The following is a 21,504-nucleotide window of genomic DNA, read 5'->3' as shown; positions in this document are numbered from 1 at the left end:
TGGATGAGGTCTTGCCATCCTTCTCAGCCCCATGTTCTAGGAAGCCATTATCAATATATAAAAGCGGGCATAAGAGATGAAACTTCTGACTTTTAAAGATTCACAAATTGGTATTATTTCCTATCTTTGAACAATCCTGAAGATCTGTGAGGTTTATGAATTTCTAATTTTGCTGAAGGAAAAATTTGGTACAGATATATGCTACAAGGTAGGTGTGGGGAAATAACTGACTTTTTATAGATCACTCAGAGGATGCACCTCCATGCAAGCAACAACTCCCCTCATATTAAAAATTTCTATTCATCATCTTCACCTTAGTTTTGAAAATTTAAGTAAGTGCTTAAGTAAATGTTACTATAAAAATGATGTAATGTAGGGTTGTGTTTATTCCAGTCAAGGAATTTTGTAACTTTACTAATTATTCCAACCTGTAGCTACAGAATTATTAAAGAATGAAAGGAGCTTATTTATTAAAGTGTTCATTTATTGCATTTTATGGGGGAAATTAGGTAACTTTAGTATTTGTAAATTAGAAAGGACCTCAAAGCATGTCCTTCATTGAGATGGTTAATTTTATGTGTCAACTTGACTGCACTAGGGGTGTCCAGAGTAAACTTTATTTCTGGATGTGTCTACAAGGGTATTTCCAGATGATATTAGCATTTGAATCAGTTGAATTTAATAAAGTAAATTGCCCTCCCCAGTGTGGGTGGGAATAATCCAATCTGTTGAGAGCTTGAAAGAACAAAAAGGTAGAGGAAGAAGGAACTTCTTCCTGCCTGCCTGCCTGCTTGAACTGGGACATGGTCTTCTCCTGCCCTTGGCCTGGGATTTATACCATCAGCTCCCTTGGTTCTCAAGCCTTGGGAGTTGAACTTGAATCACACCACTGGCTTTCCTGGGCCTCCAGCTTGCAGACAGTAGGTTGAGGGGCTTCTCAGCCTCCATGATTGTGTGTACCATTTTCTCATAATCTCTTTATATATATGTGTGTGTGTATGTATATATATAGTTTTGAAAATTTAAGTATATGTAAAAAATATATATCTTTATATATAAAAAATGAATTGGACACAGATGCAACCATATATATATATACACACACACATATATATACACACATATATACACACACACACATACACATACTGTTGGTTCTGTTTCTCTAAAGAATCCTGACTAACACACTTGTGAATATCAAGAGTAGCTTTAGCTTTGGACTTAAGGACACCTTGGAAATCTCAGTCTTTCATGAACCAGTCATAATTAACATAAGGCCAAAACTATGAAGAATTGTAGTAGGAACTGATGATGACTGATGTGAGGAACTATTCTGAGGCAGCTCACATCTTGGGGTATGCCGCTGAGACAAGGATAGGAGGACATGGAAAACACATGGGCTGAGGAACTCCAGGACACACACCAGTAAATTGCTATGGAAGTTAAATTGTGCCTTTGCCAAGAACACAAGACCCTGACTGAAAATACTTTAAACAAAGAAATTTATCATATCGTATTGCAGGAAGTCCAGAGGTACAGTGGGCTCTAGGATTGATGACTCAGTGACTCAGTGACTCTGTGATTTCATCAAGGACCGAGGTTCTTTCCTTTTTTTGCTCTGCATCCAGCCCCCATTATAGGCACAAGGTGACCATGATAGCTCCAGGGGTCACATCCAGACACCATAACACTCAGAGTCATAAAGAGACTATCACTTTTGCTGATAGTCTCTTAAAATTTCCTCTTAAAATTATGATAATGACATTTAACACTTCTTATGTGCCCGGCACTATTCTAAATGCTTTATAAATATAACTTTTTTTTTTACAATAATTAGTTCATTTAATTTTTGTCAGGACATGAAAATGCAAAGCTTCAATAAAAAGAATCATTATGCAAAGCAAAGCTATGACCCTCTATTAAGCGTTTGGCAAAGAAATATAATTTGGCCAGACATGGTGGCTCACACCTATAATCCCAACACTTTGGGAGGCTGAGACGGGATGATCTCTTGAGGACCGGATTTCAGAGACAGACCCTATCTCTACAAAAAATTTTAAAAATAGCCAGGTGTAGCGGCGCAAGCCTGTGTTCCCAGCTACTGGGGAGACTGAGGTAGGAGGATCCTTTGAGCCCAGGAGGTAGAGGCTACAGAGAGCCATAATTGTGTCACTGCACCAGCCTGGGTGACAGAGTGAGACCCTGTCTCAAAAAAAGGAAAAGCACTTTTATTATTATTTTATAATTTCAATTTTTATTTTAGATTCAGGGACTAACGTAAGTATATTGCCTGACGCTGAGGTTTGGGGTACAGATCCCATCACTAAGGTAATGAGCGTAATTCCCAATAAGTAGTTTTTCAACCCACAGCCCCCTTCCTCCCTCCCTACTCTAATAGTCCATAGTGTCTATTGTTCCCATCTTTATGTTCATGTGTACTCAATGTTTAGTGTCTACTTATAAGTGAGGACATAAGGTATTTGGTTTTCTGTTCCTGCGTTAATGCTCATAGGATTATGGCCTCCAGCTGCATCCATGTTGCTACAAAGGACATGATTTCATTTTTTATGGCTGGGTAGTATTCCATGGTGTATTTGTACCATATTTTCTTTATCCAGTTTTCTTTTCCCCACAGCCTCACCAGCAGCTGTTGTTTTTTGAATTTTTAATAACAGCCATTCTGACTGGTATGAGACGGTATCCCATTGTGGTTTTGATTTGCATTACTCTGATGATTAGTGATGTGCATTTTTCATGTTTGTTGAAAATGTGTATGTCATCTTTTGAGAAGTGTCTGCTCAAGTCCTTTGCCCACTTTTTAATGAGTTTGTTTGTTTTTTGTTTATTTGTATAAGTTTCTTATAGATTCTGGATATTAGACCTCTGTCAAATGCATAGCTTGTAAATATTTTCCCCCATTCTGGAGGTTGTCTGATTATAGATAATTTCTTTTGCTGTGCAGAAGACCTTCAATTTAATGAGGTTCTAATTGTCAATTTTTGCTTTTGGTGCAACTGCTTTTGGGACTTAGCAGAATAATTCTTGGCAAGGCCAATTTTGAGAAGGGTATTTCCTAAGTTTTCTTCTAGTATTTTTATAATTTGGTCTTATATTTAAATCTTTAATCCATCTTGAGTTATTTTTTGTATATGGTGAAATGGGGTCCAGTTTCATTCTTCTGCAATGACTACTCAGTTATCCCAGCACTATTTATTGAATAGGGAGTCCTTTCCTCATTGCTTATTATTGTTGATTTTGTCAAAGATCAGATGGTTGTAGGTGTGCAGCTTTATTTCTGGGTTCTATTCTATGTGTTTGTTTTTGTACCAGTACCATGTTGTTTTGGTTACTGCAGCCTTACAGTATAGTTGGAAGTTGGGTAGTGTAATGCCTCTGGCTTTGTTCTTGGCTAGGATTGCTTTAGCTATTCAGGCTCCTTTTTTGATTCCATATGAATTCTATAATAGTTTTTTTCTAATTCTGTGAAAAATTACACTGACAGATTGACAGGAACAGTGCTGAATCTGTACATTGCTTTGGGCAATATGGTCATTTAAACAATAGCGACTCTTCTAATCCACGAGCAAGGAATGTGTTTTCATTTACTTGTGTCATCTCTGATTTTTTTCACCAGTATTTCGTGGTTCTCCTTATAGAGCTCTTTCAACTTCTTGGTATATGACTATTGTAAATTGGATCTTGTTCTTGATTTGACTCTCAGCTTGAACATTATTGATGTATAGAAATTCTACTGATCTTTGTACCTTGATTTTGTATCCTGAAACTGTACTAAAGTCATTTATCAGTTCTAGAGGCATTTTGGCAGAGTCCTTAGGGTTTTCTAGGTGTAGAATCATATAATCAGTGAAGATAGATAGTTTGACTTCTTTTTCTCCTATTTGGATGCCTTTTATTTCTTTCTTCTGCCTGATTGCTCTGGCTAGGATTTCTAGCCCTATGTTGAATAGGAGTGGTGATAGTGGGGATCCTTGTCTTGTTCCAATTCTCAAGAGGAATGGTTTCAGCTTTTTCCCATTCAGTACGATGTTAGCTGTGGGTTTGCCATAGATTGCTCTTATTATTTTGAAGTATTTTCTTTTAATGCCTATTTTGTTGAGGGGTTTTATCATGAAGGATGTTGGATTTTACCAGAAGCTTTTTCTACATCTATTGAGATAATCAGATGGCTTTGCTTTTCATTCTGTTTATGAAGTGAATGACATTTATTGATTTGCATATGTTGAACCAGCCCTGCATCTCAGGAATAAAGCCTACTTGATCATGGTGTTTTAATTTTTCAATGTGCTACTAGATTCAGTTTGGTAGTATTTAGTTAAGAATTTTTGCATTTATGTTCACCAGAAATGTTGGCCTGCAGTTTTCTTGTTGTTGTTGTTGTGTCTCTGCCAGATTTTAGTATCAGGCTGATGCTGGTTTTATAGAATGAGTTAAGAAGCCCCTCCCCCTTGATTTTTTGGAATAGGTTCAGTATGACTGATAACAGTTCTTTGTTTGTCTGGTAGAATTTGACTGAGAATCCGTCTGATCTAGGGCCTTTTTTTTTTTTTTTTTTTTTTCTCCCTATGGTTGTTAGGTCTTTTATTACTGATGCAAGTTTGGAAGTTGTTACTGGACTGTTCAAGTTTTCACTTCCTTCCTGGTTTAATCTTCGGAGGTTGTGTGTTTCCAAGAATTTATCCATTTCCTCTAGAGTTTTCAACTTGTGTGCACAGGGTTGTTCATAATAATCTCTGAGGATCTTTTGTGTTTCTGTGGGATTAGTTGTAATGTCATCTTTGTCATTTCTGATGGTATTTATTTGAATCTTCTCTTTTATTCTTTGTTAATCTAGCTAGGAGTCTATCAATCTTGTTTATTCTTTCTAAAAATCAACTCTTGGTTTCATTGATCTTTTGGTTCTTCTATAATTTTAGTTATTTCTTTTCTTCTGCTAGCTTAGGGGTTAGTTTATTCTTTATTTTTGAGTTCCTCTAGGTACAAAGTTATATTGTTAATTTGAGATTTTTTCTAACTTCTTGATGAAGATGTTTAGCACTATAAACTTTGCTCTCAACAATGCTTTAGCTGTATCCCAGAGATTTTGATAAGTCTTGTTTCTATCTTAATTAATTTCAAATTTTTCCATTTCTGCTTTGATTTCATTGTTCACCCAGAGTTATTCAGGAGGAAGTTGTTTGCTTTCTATGTATTTGTGCTCTTTTGAGAGATTTTCTTGATATTGATTTCTGTTTTGTTGCACTGTTGTCCAAGATTGTGCTTGGTATGATTTTGATTTCTTTGAATTTATTGAAATTTTCTTTATGACTAAGCACATTGCCAATCGTAGAATATATTCCAGTGTGGATGAGAAGAATGTATATTGTGTGGTAGGTGTCTATTAGGTTCAATTGGTCAAGCATTGAGGTTTTTTTTTTTTTTTCGTTTTTTTTTATTATTAAACTTTAAGTTCTAGGGTACATGTGCATAATGTGCAGGTTTGTTACATATGTATACTTGTGCCATGTTGGTGTGCTGCACCCATCAACTCGTCAACACCCATCAATTCGTCATTTATATCAGGTATAACTCCCAATGCAATCCCTCCCACCTTCCCCCTCCACATAATAGGCCCCGATGTGTGATGTTCCCCTTCCTGAGTCCAAGTGATGTCATTGTTCAGTTCCTACCTATGACTGAGAACATGTGGTGTTTGGTTTTCTCTTCTTGTGATAGTTTGCTAAGAATGATGGTTTCCAGCTGCATCCATGTCCCTACAAAGGACACAAACTCGTCCTTTTTTATGGCTGCATAATATTCCATGGTGTATATGTGCCACATTTTCTTAATCCAGTCTGTCACAGATGGACATTTGGGTTGATTCCAAGTCTTTGCTATTGTGAATAGTGCCGCAATAAACATACGTGTGCATGTGTCTTTATAGCAGCATGATTTATAATCCTTTGGGTATATACCCAGTAGTGGGATGGCTGGGTCATATGGTACATCTAGTTCTAGATCCTTGAGGAATCGCCATACTGTTTTCCATAATGGTTGAACTAGTTTACAATCCCACCAACAGTGTAAAAGTGTTCCTGTTTCTCCACATCCTCTCCAGCACCTGTTGTTTCCTGACTTTTGAATGATTGCCATTCTAACTGGTGTGAGATGGTATCTCATTGTGGTTTTGATTTGCATTTCTCTGATGGCCAGTGATGATGAGCATTTTTTCATGTGTCTGTTGGCTGTATGAATGTCTTCTTTTGAGAAATGTCTGTTCATATCCTTTGCCCACTTTTTGATGGGGTTGTTTGTTTTTTTCTTGTATATTTGTTTGAGTTCTTTGTAGATTCTGGATATTAGCCCTTTGTCAGACGAGTAGATTGCAAAAATTTTCTCCCATTCTGTAGGTTGCCTGTTCACTCTGATGGTAGTTTCTTTTGCTGTGCAGAAGCTCTTTAGTTTAATGAGATCCCATTTGTCAATTTTGGCTTTTGCTGTCGTTGCTTTTGGTGTTTTAGACATGAAGTCCTTGCCCATGCCTATGTCCTGAATGGTACTACCTAGGTTTTCTTCTAGGGTTTTTATGGTATTAGGTCTAACATTTAAGTCTCTAATCCATCTTGAATTAATCTTCGTATAAGGAGTAAGGAAAGGATCCAGTTTCAGCTTTCTACTTATGCCTAGCCAATTTTCACAGCACCATTTATTAAATAGGGAATCCTTTCCCCATTTCTTGTTTCTCTCAGGTTTGTCAAAGATCAGATGGCTGTAGATGTGTGGTATTATTTCTGAGGACTCTGTTCTGTTCCATTGGTCTATATCCCTGTTCTGGTACCAGTACCATGCTGTTTTGGTTACTGTAGCCTTGTAGTATAGTTTGAAGTCAGGTAGCGTGACGCCTCCAGCTTTGTTCTTTTGACTTAGGATTGTCTTGGCAATGCGGGCTCTTTTTTGGTTCCATATGAACTTTAAAGCCGTTTTTTCCAATTCTGTGAAGAAACTCATTGGTAGCTTGATGGGGATGGCATTGAATCTATAAATAACCTTGGGCAGTATGGCCATTTTCATGATATTGATTCTTCCTATCCATGAGCATGGTATGTTCTTCCATGTGTTTGTGTCCTCTTTGATTTCACTGAGCAGTGGTTTGTAGTTCTCCTTGAAAAGGTCCTTTACATCCCTTGTAAGTTGGATTCCTAGGTATTTTATTCTCTTTGAAGCAATTGTGAATGGAAGTTCATTCATGATTTGGCTCTCTGTTTGTCTGTTACTGGTATATAAGAATGCTTGTGATTTTTGCACATTAATTTTGTATCCTGAGACTTTGCTGAAGTTGCGTATCAGCTTAAGGAGATTTTGGGCTGAGACAATGGGGTTTTCTAAATATACAATCATGTCATCTGCAAACAGGGAAAATTTGACTTCTTCTTTTCCTAACTGAATACCCTTGATTTCTTTCTCTTGCCTGATTGCCCTAGCCAGAACTTCCAACACTATGTTGAATAGGAGTGGTGAGAGAGGGCATCCCTGTCTTGTACCAGTTTTCAAAGGGAATTTTTCCAGTTTTTGCCCATTCAGTATGATATTGGCTGTGTGTTTGTCATAAATAGCTCATTATTTTGAAGTACGTTCCATCAATACCGAATTTATTGAGCGTTTTTAGCATGAAGGGCTGTTGAATTTTGTCAAAAGCCTTTTCTGCATCTATTGAGATAATCATGTGGTTCTTGTCTTTGGTTCTGTTTATATGCTGGATTACGTTTATTGATTTGCGAATGTTGAACCAGCCTTGCATCCCAGGGATGAAGCCCACTTGATCATGGTGAATAAGCTTTTTGATGTGCTGCTGAATCCGGTTTGCCAGTATTTTATTGAGGATTTTTGCATCGATGTTCATCAGGGATATTGGTCTAAAATTCTCTTTTTTTGTTGTGTCTCTGCCAGGCTTTGGTATCAGGATGATGTTGGCCTCATAAAATGAGTTAGGGAGGATTCCCTCTTTTTCTATTGATTGGAATAGTTTCAGAAGGAATGGTACCAGCTCCTCCTTGTACCTCTGGTAGAATTCAGCTGTGAATCCATCTGGTCCTGGACTTTTTTTGGTTGGTAGGCTATTAATTATTGCCTCAATTTCAGAGCCTGCTATTAGTCTATTCAGGGATTCAACTTCTTCCTGGTTTAGTCTTGGGAGAGTGTAAGTGTCCAGGAAATTATCCATTTCTTCTTGATTTTCTAGTTGATTTACGTAGAGGTGTTTATAGTATTCTCTGATGGTAGTTTGTATTTCTGTGGGGTCGGTGGTGATATCCCCTTTATCATTTTTTATTGCGTCTATTTGATTCTTCTCTCTTTTCTTCTTTATTAGTGTTGCTAGTGGTCTGTCAATTTTGTTGATTTTTTCAAAAAACCGACTCCTGGATTCATTGATTTTTTGGAGGGTTTTTTGTGTCTCTATCTCCTTCAGTTCTGCTCTGATCTGAGTTATTTCTTGCCTTCTGCTAGCTTTTGAATGTGTTTGCTCTTGCTTCTCCAGTTCTTTTAATTGTGATGTTAGAGTGTCAATTTTAGATCTTTCCTGCTTTCTCTTGTGGGCATTTAGTGCTATAAATTTCCCTCTACACACTGCCTTAAATGTGTCCCAGAGATTCTGGTATGTTGTATCTTTGTTCTCATTGGTTTCAAAGAACATCTTTATTTCTGCCTTCATTTCGTTATGTACCCAGTAGTCATTCAGGAGCAGGTTGTTCAGTTTCCATGTAGTTGAGCGGTTTTGATTGAGTTTCTTAGTCCTGAGTTCTTGTTTGATTGCACTGTGGTCTGAGAGACAGTTTGTTATAATTTCTGTTCTTTTACATTTGCTAAGGAGTGCTTTACTTCCAATTATGTGGTCAATTTTGGAATAAGTGTGATGTGGTGTTGAGAAGAATGTATATTCTGTTGATTTGGGGTGGAGAGTTCTGTAGATGTCTATTAGGTCCGCTTGGTGCAGAGATGAGTTCAATTCCTGGATATCCTTGTTAACTTTCTGTCTCGTTGATCTGTCTAATGTTGACAGTGGAGTGTTGAAGTCTCCCATTATTATTGTATGGGAGTCTAAGTCTCTTTGTAAGTCTCTAAGGACTTGCTTTATGAATCTGGGTGCTCCTTTATTGGGTGCATATATATTTAGGAGAGTTAGCTCTTCCTGTTGAATTGATCCCTTTACCATTATGTAATGGCCTTCTTTGTCTCTTTTGATCTTTGATGGTTTAAAGTCTATTTTATCAGAGAGGAGGATTGCAACCCCTGCTTTTTTTTGTTCTCCATTTGCTTGGTAGATCTTCCTCCATCCCTTTATTTTGAGCCTATGTATGTCTCTGCATGTGAGATGGGTCTCCTGAATACAGCAGACTGATGGGTCTTGACTCTTTATCCAGTTTGCTAGTCTGTGTCTTTTAATTGGAGCATTTAGTCCATTGACATTTAAGGTTAATATGGTTATGTGTGAACTTGATCCTGCCATTATGATATTAGCTGGTTATTTTGCTCGTTAGTTGATGCAGTTTCTCCCTAGCCTCTATAGTCTTTACATTTTGGCATGTTTTTGCAATGGCTGGTACCGGTTGTTCCTTTCCATGTTTAGGGCTTCCTTCAGGGTCTCTTGTAAGGCAGGCCTGGTGGTGACAAAATCTCTAAGCATTTGCTTATCTGTAAAGGATTTTATTTCTCCTTCACTTATGAAACTTAGTTTGGCTGGATATGAAATTCTGGGTTTAAAATTCTTTTCTTTAAGAATGTTGAATATTGGCCCCCACTCTCTTCTGGCTTGTAGAGTTTCTGCCGAGAGGTCTGCTGTTAGTCTGATGGGCTTCCCTTTGTGGGTAACCCGACCTTTCTCTCTGGCTGCCCTTAAGATTTTTTCCTTCATTTCAACTTTGGCGAATCTGGCAATTATGTGTCTTGGAGTTGCTCTTCTCCAGGAGTATCTTTGTGGTGTTCTCTGTATTTCCTGAATTTGAATGTTGGCCTGCCCTACTAGGTTGGGGAAGTTCTCCTGGATGATATCCTGAAGAGTGTTTTCCAACTTGGTTCCATTTTCCCCCTCACTTTCAGGCACCCCAATCAGACGTAGATTTGGTCTTTTTACATAATCCCATACTTCTTGCAGGCTTTGTTCATTTCTTTTACTTCTTTTTTCTTTTGGTTTCTCTTCTCGCTTCATTTCATTCATTTGATCCTCAATCGCTGATACTTTCTTCCAGTTGATCGAGTCAGTTACTGAAGCTTGTGGATTTGTCATGTATTTCTCGTGTCATGGTTTTCATCTCTGTCATTTCATTTATGACCTTCTCTGCATTAATTATTCTAGCTATCAATTCTTCCACTCTTTTTTCAAGATTTTTAGTTTCTTTGCACTGGGTACGTAATTCCTCCTTTAGCTCTGAGAAGTTTGATGGACTGAAGCCTTCTTCTCTCATCTCGTCAAAGTCATTCTCTGACCAGCTTTGATCCATTGCTGGCGATGAGCTGCACTCCTTTGCAGGGGGAGATGCGCTCTTATTTTTTGAATTTCCAGCTTTTCTGCCCTGCTTCTTCCCCATCTTTGTGGTTTTTTCTGCCTCTGGTCTTTGATGATGGTGATGTACTGATGGGGTTTTGGTATATATGTTCTTCCTGTTTGATAGTTTTCCTTCTAATAGTCAGGACCCTCAGCTATAGGTCTGTTGGAGATTGCTTGAGGTCCACTCCAGACCCTGTTTGCCTGGGTATCAGCAGCAGAGGTTGCATTGCTGAACAGCGTGGGTACCTGTCTGATTCTTCCTTTGGAAGCTTCCTCTCAGAGGTGTACTCCACCCTGTGAGGTGTGGGGTGTCAGACTGCCCCTAGTGGGGGATGTCTCCCAGTTAGGCTACTCAGGGGTCAGGGACCCACTTGAGCAAGCAGTCTGTCCCTTCTCAGATCTTAACCTCCATGTTGGGAGATCCACTGCTCTCTTCAAAGCTGTCAGACAGAGTCGTTCGTGTCTGCACAGGCCTCTGCTGCTTCCCCTTACATTGTTTAGCTGTGCCCTGTCCCCAGAGGTGGAGTCTACAGAGACAGGCAGGTTTCCTTGAGCTGCTGTGAGCTCCACCCAGTTCGAGCTTCCCCGCGGCTTTGTTTACCTACTTAAGCCTCAGCAATGGCGGGCGCCCCTCCCCCAGCCTCGCTGCTGCCTTGTGGTTAGATCACAGACTGCTGTGCTAGCAATGAGGGAGGCTCCGTGGCCATGGGACCCTCCCGGCCAGGTGTGGGTATAATCTCCTGGTGTGCCCGTTTGCTTAAAGCGCAGTATTGGGGTGAGAATTACCCGATTTTCCAGGTGTTGTGTGTCTCAGTTCCCCTGGCTAGGAAAAGGGATTCCCTTCCCCCTTGCACTTCCCAGGTGAGGCAATGCCTCGCCCTGCTTCAGCTCTCGCTGGTCGGGCTGCAGCAGCTGACCAGCACCGATTGTCCAGCACTCCCCAGTGAGATGACCCCAGTACCTCAGTTGAAAATGCAGAAATCACCGGTCTTCTGTGTCGCTCGCGCTGGGAGTTGGAGACTGGAGCTGTTCCTATTCGGCCATCTTGCTCCGCCCCCAAGCATTGAGTTTTATTCCAGAATTTCTTTGTTAGTTTTCCACCTTGTTAATCTGTCTAATGTTGTCAATGTGGTGTTACATTCTCCCACTATTATCGTATGCTAAGTATTTTCCTAGGTCAAGAAGAACCTGTTTTATGAATCTGGGTGTTCCAATGTTAGATACGTATATACTTAGAATAGGTAAATATTCTTGTTGAATTGTACCCCTTATCATTATGGAATGTTTTTCTCTGTCCTTATTGTTGTTGGTTTAAACTCTGTTTTATCTAATATAAAAATAGTGACTCCTGCTTTTTTTGGTTGTTTTCTATTTGCATGGTAGATCTTTCTCCATCCCTTTACTTTGAGCTGGTGAGTCTCATTGAATGTGAGATGGGTCTCTTGAAGACAGCAGACAATTGAGTCTTTCCTTTCTATCCAGCTTGCCGCTCTGTCTTTTAAGTGGAGGCATTTAGCCCCTTTCATGCTGATATGTGAGATTTTGATCCTGTTATTGTTAACTGGTTGCTTTCTAGACTTGATTGTATAGTTCCTTTATGGTGTCTGTGGGTTATGTCCTTAAGTGTGTTTTTGTGATAACAGGTGTCATCATTTTGTTTCCAGATTTATCACTCCCTTAAGGGGCTCTTGTAAGACTGGTCTAGTTATAATGAATTTCTTCAGCATTTGCTTGTGTGAGAAGGATTTTACTTTTCCTTTGCTTATGAAGCTTAGTGTGCCAGGAAATGAAATTCTTGGTTGGAGTTTCTTTTCTTTAAAGATGCTGAAAATAGGTTCCCAATCTCTTCTAGCTTGTAAAGTTTCTGCTGAGGGGTCTGCCGCTAGCCTGCTGGGGTTCCCTTTGTATGTAACCCAACCCTTCTCTGTAGCTGCCTTTAATATTTTTTCTTTTACCTTGACCTTGGTGAATCTGATGACTATGTGCCTTGGGGATGATCATCTTGTATAGTATCTAGTAGGGGACCTCTGTATTTCTCGAATTTTCATGTCATCTTCTCTAGTGAGATTAGGGAAATTTTCAAAGACTGTGTCCTCAAATATATTTTCCAAGTTGCTTACTCTTTCTCCTTCTCTCTCAGGAATGCCAATGAGTTGTAGGCTTGGTCTATTTACAAAATATTCACTAATTTGATACTCACAACAACCCCATTAGGTACATATTAACCCCATTTAACAGATGAGAAAGCGGAGGCAGAAACATTAAGTGACTTATAATGACACACAGCTAGTAAGCAGTGGACCCAGGATTATAAACCAGGCGGTTCACTTCAGAATCTGTACTCTTAACTGTTAAACTCTTTCTACTACAAGAAAACCTTTCCAAAAGGAACCCAGAGATTTGACTTTATATTTCATTGACCAGAACTGAGTCACAGGCCCACCTCTTAACTAATCACTGACAAGAGGCATGGAATTATCATGAAAAGCATAAAGCTATCAAGATTTGTCACTGAGCTGAAGATGGACTCCTCTTTTCCAATGAAGAGGCCCTAAAAAATAGGAGTAGGGTTTTAGTCTCATAGAAAGGGAATGAACATATGGCAAGGAACCAGCTATGCCTGCTATGGGGGGCTACCTACAAAAAGTTCAGCTTACCTAACTCCATTTCCTCTGCTTTCATAAGTTAAGATAGCATGCGATACCATGATCATCTGTGCATGTATCTGTGCCTCCTTCAACTTGCTTGCAAGTATCCCAAAGATAGGAAAAAATCTCATAGATCTCCATATTCTTCACAAGGCCTGGCATAGGGCCTCACACATGGAAAATGTTCAAGAAACATTTGTTCATTGTAATTGAATTTTCATTCTCAACTCTACTTAATTGGAGAGGTCAACAGTTGGCCATGCTCAAGGCAGGCAGATAATGCATTTTCACATTGATCTTGCAATCAAATGAATTCTGAAAAACTTCCCTTGCCATGCAAAATAGCAAGAAATCACATATTAACATAGGTCATGCAAAAGCCCAAACTTATTAAATTGTTAGTGCCTTGCACTTGGCACCCTTAGACGTAACATTAATGTCACAATTTTATTATGACTTGACACTTCTATATTGAAGAGGCATTATATTCAAAGAGACACATTAGAAAGCCATAGACAGAATAGGCTACATAAATTGCAGGGTTTAGTTCAAAAAGAAGATATGAAGCCCCAGCTGGGGTGGAGTGGGTCAATCTCCCATTTTCATGGGACTAATGCTGCAACCCACAGTGGACAGGTGACAACCCCCAAGAGATTGTAACCTCTAAATACCTGGATTGGAGTTGGGCAAGAGGGCCCCACAGAGTTGTCCACTGAACACATTGTGATACTACCAGCCTCAATCTCCTGACCTCGTGATCTGCCTGCCTCTGCCTCCCGAAGTGCTGGGATTACAGGCATGAGCCAAAAGGAAGAGTAACACAATCCAGTTTATATCATAGATGGACCTCTTTGGTGGCAGCATGAAGGAGGGATTCAAGGAAGTAGAGCTTTTAGGCATGCAAAGCAACTCAATTCTAGATCAACTATTACTGAAAATGGCATTGTAGCGTGGTGGTTAAAGATGTGGGCTCTTTACTTAGATATATGTCCATTCAAATTCTACTTCTGCCATTTATGCAGTGTATAAACTTGAGCCAGTCACTTGCCTTCTATAAGTTTCAGTTTCTTATCTACTAAAACAAAGTAATTACATCAGGGTTCTTATGAAGTTTGATTGCAAAGAGATATATGAAGCACTTACCACACTGCCTGACTTATTAGCTATTATTATTATTATCATATGGAATGGGTTATTTGTTTGCCTTCCCAGCTCCATCTTTATGCCCTTTCTAAAAACCACTGTGCTTCCAACACAGGGAAAGAGGGACACGTGCGTGACTACCCCAATCAATCGGCCTCTCTCCCTCTGCAACCCACATTCTTTAAGAGCAGAAGGAATGGCTACTTATTCCTTCCCCTACTTTATAATCTTATTCTTCTACCTAAAGGCAGCAGCCTTGTGATCTAGCTGTCAGATATGGAGTGGCAGCTTACCCCCTTGACAGAAGAAACTTCTGACTGAGTCCAGAATATGTGAAAACAATTCAGAAAAATCCACTTTCTGTCCATAGCTTAATTTTAAATGTATTGTCTTGCTAAAGAAATAATCTCAGTCATTTATTCATTCCTTCATTCTTTCATCCTCTATTACCCTGGGTCAAAAATCCTATGTAAAGGAAGAACTGAAGTATGGTCATTTAAAGGAGAAATAAAAATACATTCTTTTAATATTTGTAGTATATTGTCCTTAATGAAAAGCTAATTTGTCATTGTTACAATAATGTAATAAGGAACAAAATTTTTGGACATCTCACTTATGGATTACTTATTAGGATATAAGTGATTTTGGGGGAACAACAGAAGCACTTGTGTATTGGAAGCACCAAAAGTGGCTGGTGCCATTTTCCAGATATTTGGAAATACCTAGAAATTAGAATAAAAGAAAGTATTCATTAAGACAGAAGCTCCAAAACCACGTTCTTCCACAATGGAAGGGTTAAGACTATGAACTTTGAGTCAGACACACCAGATTTGCATATATGTAAAGAATGGGAGAGTTGGGGATCAAATTGATAACACCTGTAGAAGGCTCTTCTGAGCACTTGTAATTGCACTGCCAGGCCCATTGAGTGATGGATGGTCAAATGAGGAGCAGGTACAATGCTCCATGGCCTCCTTGGCCCCTAACAGTCAGTCAGAGAAGTTGGTGCTGGGCTAGCGCAGAAGATAGAGATGCAGGTGGTCTCTAGAGTGCTACTCTTCAAACTTAAACGTACATATGAATCACCTGGAGATCTTGTTAAAATGCAGAGTCTGGTTCAGTAGTCTGGAGTATGGCTTGAGATTCTGTACTTCTAATAAACTCCCTGGTGATGCCAACACTGCTGGTCATGGGTCACACTTTGAGTAGCAAGGAGATGTGCTCTGTTGAACTCTCCTGTTGTGACTGCCATTACAACCTCTCCACCTTCTTCTTTTGAAGCTGCTCCCTTGTTCTCTTTCCTTTTCCTCAAAGCACTGCCATATTCTTAATCCTGAGCACCAGTACAGTAACTTCAGAAAAAAAATAGGCACACATTTTTATCAGGTTTGACATATCATTGTATCCATTAGCACATCACTGGGTGCTCAGTGCTTTGCACTTGTCCAAGCCCTGGGAGCACACAGAAGACTTGGCTCCTATCCTCAAAGGAATAAAAAAACCATCAGTAACTATTCACCAGTAATCATTTATTGAGTGCCCTCTATTGATATTCTTAGAATGAGAGAACTCACAGGGAAGACCAAAACCATTGAGTCCTTGTTAACCTTTCTAAGTCTCAGTTTTCTCAGATGTGGAATATGGATACTAACACATATCTCAAAGATTTACTTCATGGTGAAATGAAATAAATTTAAAGTCCCTAGTAATCACTAGTTGGTGAATAGTTGTAATCCTTTCCTTTTAGTTCTATTAGGTTGTGGTACAGACACAGATACATGAACAGAGTTTCAAAAGGGAAAAATCTTAAAATCTTAGTCTATGGTCTGAGGCCATGGCTATTCTGACAAAGGAAAGCACTCAGAATAAGGTTTTTCAGGGACTTTCAGGAAGCTAAATCACTAAGAGACACCCGGTTCTTGTGGAGCTACACCCCTCTATAAATCGCAGTCTCATATTAGCAGATCTGCCTGGTGGACTCGGGTTCTTTAGTAAAGCAGAGTCCCTTCTCTCATTTCCAGTGAATTCTCAGTGTAAATAAGTCTTATTCCCCCAAGCATTCTTTTTTTTCTGTTCTGCCTCTGAAACCTGCTCTATTCCTAGTTAGGGAGTATCAGGAGCCCTAGTCCAATGCACATGGTGACTCTGCACCGACTTAGCCTTGCTGCTTGCCCTGCTCTCACCTGGTGTTCCATTTTTCATAAACTTCTGCATTGTGCATGAAATCCAGGTCTCCACTTTGTATCAGTATCTAAGAACTGGGTCTCTTTCTTTCCCATTCCATTTATAATAAATATTTATGGAGTACTTACTCTCTGCTAGGCATTGTGGTAGGCGTAAGTGCTACCTGCCAATATTCCCAGTTTTCTTCTCTTTCCAGGAACATATGAGGATTTTATTTCCTAGGCCCCTTGAAATGAGACAAGGCCTTATGACTTCCGTGACCCATCCACTGTGAGCAGAAGTGATGTGTGTCACCTCCATGTGGGAGCATTTGAGAGATGGTGTGAGATTCTTTGTACCTCTTCTTCCTCCTTCCTCAGTAATTTTAGGAGTCCTGTTGTATTGACAGTGTCATGACATGGTATGGCCTCCTTTAGCCTGAGCCTCTGAATATATGTGAAGTGAGAATCTCTCCTGTCAGCCTATGTTATACATGTAGTTTGAGCAAAAATAAACCTCTGTTCTTTAAAACCACTGAGGATTGAGAGTCTTATTGCAGAATGACCAAGCCTAACCCAGCTAATACAGCATCATTCCAAGCACCGCCCTTTTACATTTTATAGGAGGAATATGTGCAATAAACATATAAGCAAACAAATATGTAAAATATTAGAAAATGATGAGTGCCATGAAGAAAATTATACTGGGGAACTGGATGCAGAGTGACTTGGAGGCTGCTACTTGCGCAGCAGTGCTCAGAGACTCCTTACAGAAGCGCTAGTAGTTGAGCTGATGAGGCGTAGCCACATAAAGATTTAGAGAAAGGAACTCTGGCAGACGGAACAGAAGTCTGAAGGTTTGAAGCAGATTGGATTGATCGTGTGTACTGTTCACTCTGGTTACTTTTGATAAGCAGACTGTATGTGAGCAAGAAAGGAAGCAAGAAAATCAGTCAGGAGGCTATTGTGATAGAACAAATGAGAGATGGGGCATTAAGACTAGGCTTTTAGTAGTGAAGTTGCTGAAAAGTGACCTGACTCAGGATCTATTCTGGAGACAGCAGTAACAGAACTTGCTAACAGATTGGCTGCCGGTAGCAGAGGGAAAGAAGAATCAAAGGTTATCTCCCAGGTTTTTGGTCTGAGCAACTCAGTGCCATTTAGTAAAATGGTAAAGGGGAGGTCAGGAGCAGGTTTGGCAGGGAAAATCCAGAGTTTGGTTGTGAGCATATTAGGTTTGAGATGGCCACTTGCAGTCAAGTGGAGCTATTGGGCTGGCAGTTAGACACATGCATCTGGAAATCAGGAGAAGCCTCATTTGGAGACAGGGTTGGGAAAATCAGGGAGCATGCAAATGATAAAGCATAGGACCATTTGAAGATAGCATAGAGAAAAGAGGCAAGAGCAGAGAACTTCAACATTTAATAGTTGGACAGGGAAGAAAGGGTCACCAGCCAGACTGAGAGCTTTACCCAATAAGGTAGGAGGCATGCAGTAACATGAAAAAGTTGCTTCAAGAAGGAAAGATGACAATTTGTGTCAAATGTAGCTGTAAGTTCAAATATGATGAAAAGAGACATTTGGCCATTAGAATACGTTAGAATATGGAAGTTATCAGTGACCCTGATAAGAGCCATTTCAGGAGTAAAGACCGAAGGGGATGTGACCAAGTAGAGAATCTAGACAACTTTTCCCAGGAGTTTCAATGGGAAGAACAGCAGAAAATAATGGAGTAGGAGTAGGGTCCCTGTATCTGAACCTCTGCCTTGACAATGTGTATAACATCTCATGCCCTCCAATTTTGGTTAGACTTGGGCCCCTAGCTCGGTATTTGTAGACTCCATATGGGCTTGAGTCTTCTCCTGAATCCTATCCCCGAGACTGGGAATGTACACCTGCCAGACCACTCCAAGAACAAATTTCTCCCTGCCAGAATCTCCATATAAAGTAATAGTAAACCACATGCTCAGAAGAGACATGAACAAAAAGAGAAAGAATACATAAATAAATCTGTTCTTCACAAACTCAGAAAGGGTCTATGCACATGATGGCAGCCAATGATAATGTTGGATCCCCCAAAAACATGGCCATCAAGATGAGTGTGATGGTGAGAAAGTCACAGCTCTCACCTCATTAGCCATCAAGGTGACAGATGATCACAATGCTGGGGATTATTTAAATTTAACTTTTGAATTGTTAAATACAATAAATTCAAATAAATACAATAGATTCAGACTGTTCAAACTTCAAAATGTAAAAAGGATGCACACTGATGTCTCCATCTGATCAGTGTTTCCTACCTTCCAGCTCACTTCCCTCAAAGAAACTAATGTTATTACTTTCTTGTCATTCTTCCATACACACATGTGCATTCTTCCCACCCTCCACCTTGGACACAAGTGGCATTTTACCCACATGCTATTCTGCATCTATAGAGCCAGAAATCTGCCAACGTGGAGAGAAGTAGGATTTTGCAAATCCACTAACAGCTTATGAATTCATGGTAATTTTTTTTTTTTTTTTAGAAAAGCAGTTATTCCTTAGGTAGTAAGCACAGTAAGTAGAGTCTGAATTGAGTTCCCATGTGTCTGGAGTGTCTGTTGAATATGGCTGACCTATGAGGAGGCAGAAGAGACCTGGGAGAATAAATATAGGAGATGTGACATTTTTGCCTAAGCATTCTGACACAAGTTCTCAGGGATGTCATGGAACCTTGCCATCACTGATGTATCTGCCTGCCATCATTCCCTTCTTTCCAGAACTTCTGGGAAACCCCTGCCCTCCTGCCAGCACACCCTTGGCTGGCTCAGGTCCTTGGCTGGCTCTCTCTGAAGTTAATCAGCTGCCAGGATCACCACCTGTCCCCTGTCAAAATTGGCCTTGTACTGCAAAACGCCTCCCTCTTGGCTGGCCATTCTTGCAATGCTTCCATCAGGATTTACCATGGAACCAGGTCCCCATGATCCTAGTTTGATGTCCCACTCCCCACTGCTCGCCTGAGGCCCTCTCCAAGCAGGGTGCATGTGCCTTTTAAATATGAACCAATTCCAATATATAAAAACATAGAGCCTGGTTTTTAAAATGACCACCTGACACGCCAAGTGAAGAGAAGGTCATTTTCAAATGATTCCCGGCTGTTATAATAGCATTGTGGGACTCCGGAAGGATACGGCCCAGCCGCCGGATGTGACGTAGGGGCCAGGGCGCGACGGAGACACGGAGAAAGCGCCGAGAAGGCGGTCCCTGTCTAAGGTCTGGACAGAGTCGGGCGCCCAAGGCCCGAGCTCCCAAGGCAGCACCATACCCGCACTCTTGGAGCGCCCCAAGCTTTCCAGTGCCATGACCAGAGCACTGCATCAAGCACATGGTGATGGAGCGGGAGCGCAAGCGGCAGGAGGAAAAAGAGGTGGACAAGATGACGGAACGGAAGATTAAAGAAGAACAAGAGAGAAGGAAGAAAAAGGAGATGGAAGAGAGTCACTAGAGGACACTAAGGAACAAATTCTGAAGTTGCAGGAGAAGCTTTTGGCCCTACAGGAAGAGAAGCACCAGCTTTTCCTGCAGCTCAAGAAAGTTTTACATGAGGAAAAAAACGGAGGCAAAAGGAACAGAGTGACCTGACCACCCTGTCATCAACTGCCTGCCAGCAAAGCCTGACTGTTCACACAGGAACATTACTCCTCAGCATGCAGGGGATCCCTGGAGGACACAATCGCCCAGGCACCCTCATGGCAGCTGACAGCGCCAAACAAATGTTTGACCCCAAGTGCTTACGACCCAGCACTACATGGGCCCAGCAGTTGCTTTTGCGGGGACCCCAGAGGATGGACAATTTCAAGGCAGTCCTGGTGGTGCCTATGGGACTGCTCAGCCCCCACCTCGCTATGGGCCCACACAGCCAGCTTATAGTCCTAGTCGGCAGCTCAGAGCTCCTTCATCCTTCCCTGCAGTGCAGTACCTATCTTAGCCACAGCCACAGTCCTGTGTCCTGCACGGCCACTTTCAGCCCACTCAGACAGGTTTCCTCCGGCCTGGTGGTGCCCTATCCTTGCAAAAGCAGATGGAACATGCTAACCAGCAGACTGGCTTCTCCGACTCATCCTCTTTGCGCCCCATGCACCCCCAGGCTCCGCATCCAGCCCCGGACTCCTTGCTTTCTTGCAGCTCCCTGTGCAGATGCAACCAGCAGGAAAGTCGGGCTTTGCAGCTACCAGCCAACCTGGCTCTTGGCTCCCATTCATCCAACACAGCCAGAACCTGCGATTCTACCACAAGTGGCCATTAGATTATATCTTCAACACCATGCCCCCCAACCCCACCATGGGTGAGGGTACAATAGCATTGTGCCTGAATGGTTCAGTCATCACAGAAGCAAGGAGGGCAGTTTTATTTTATGTTTGACCTAGTAACAGAGATTGCAATTGGAAGTCAACTTGAGATACTTACAACAGCTGCTTATAATCTCGTCAGTTAACATTTGTGTATTGCTTTACCCTTTACGAAGCACTTTTATGTACACTGTCATAATACATTAGGGGGTGATGGTGGCTCCAAGCAGAAAAAAAAACTGTATTATTTTACTGCCTAATCTTAGAAACAGGGAGGAAACAGGTTCTTAGAAAGGAGAATACCAAAGCAAACCACAGAGCTAAGCACAAAAGAAGAAGCATTATCAATGCCAAACTCAGGCTGAAATGAAAATATTCCAATTCAAGAATTTGAGAGAGACACATCGTGGGAAGAGGGTCAAACCCAAATGAGGACCTATCACAAAATGTTCAAGATTGAGGACTAGTGAACAACTGTGTGGCCAGAGTATGTTTTTAGTTCTTTTATTTACAGTATAATTAATACATAGCTTTGTATTAAAATATAGCAGCTGCAGCTAAACCAAAAGAAAATAAGCAGTATATTTTAGGCTTCTCTGCCCAGTATCTTTGATGGCCACAATCTTGGGGAGAGTTGCCTGAAGTTTGTCTGCACTGATATCCCAATTTGTTGCTTCTTTCCT

General features: G+C 40.6%; 1 pseudogene; it reads left to right on the top strand.

The window, feature by feature from the left end:
- The first annotated feature begins 18,540 nt into the window (after positions 1–18,540).
- On the top strand, positions 18,541–20,894 carry LOC104682255 (annotated as a pseudogene).
- Positions 20,895–21,504: the final 610 nt, after the last annotated feature.

The sequence above is a fragment of the Rhinopithecus roxellana genome, chromosome 16 (assembly GCF_007565055.1).
Source record: "Rhinopithecus roxellana isolate Shanxi Qingling chromosome 16, ASM756505v1, whole genome shotgun sequence".
Classification (NCBI taxonomy): Eukaryota; Metazoa; Chordata; class Mammalia; order Primates; family Cercopithecidae; genus Rhinopithecus; species Rhinopithecus roxellana.
This window is presented reverse-complemented; position numbering and strand designations above follow the sequence as displayed.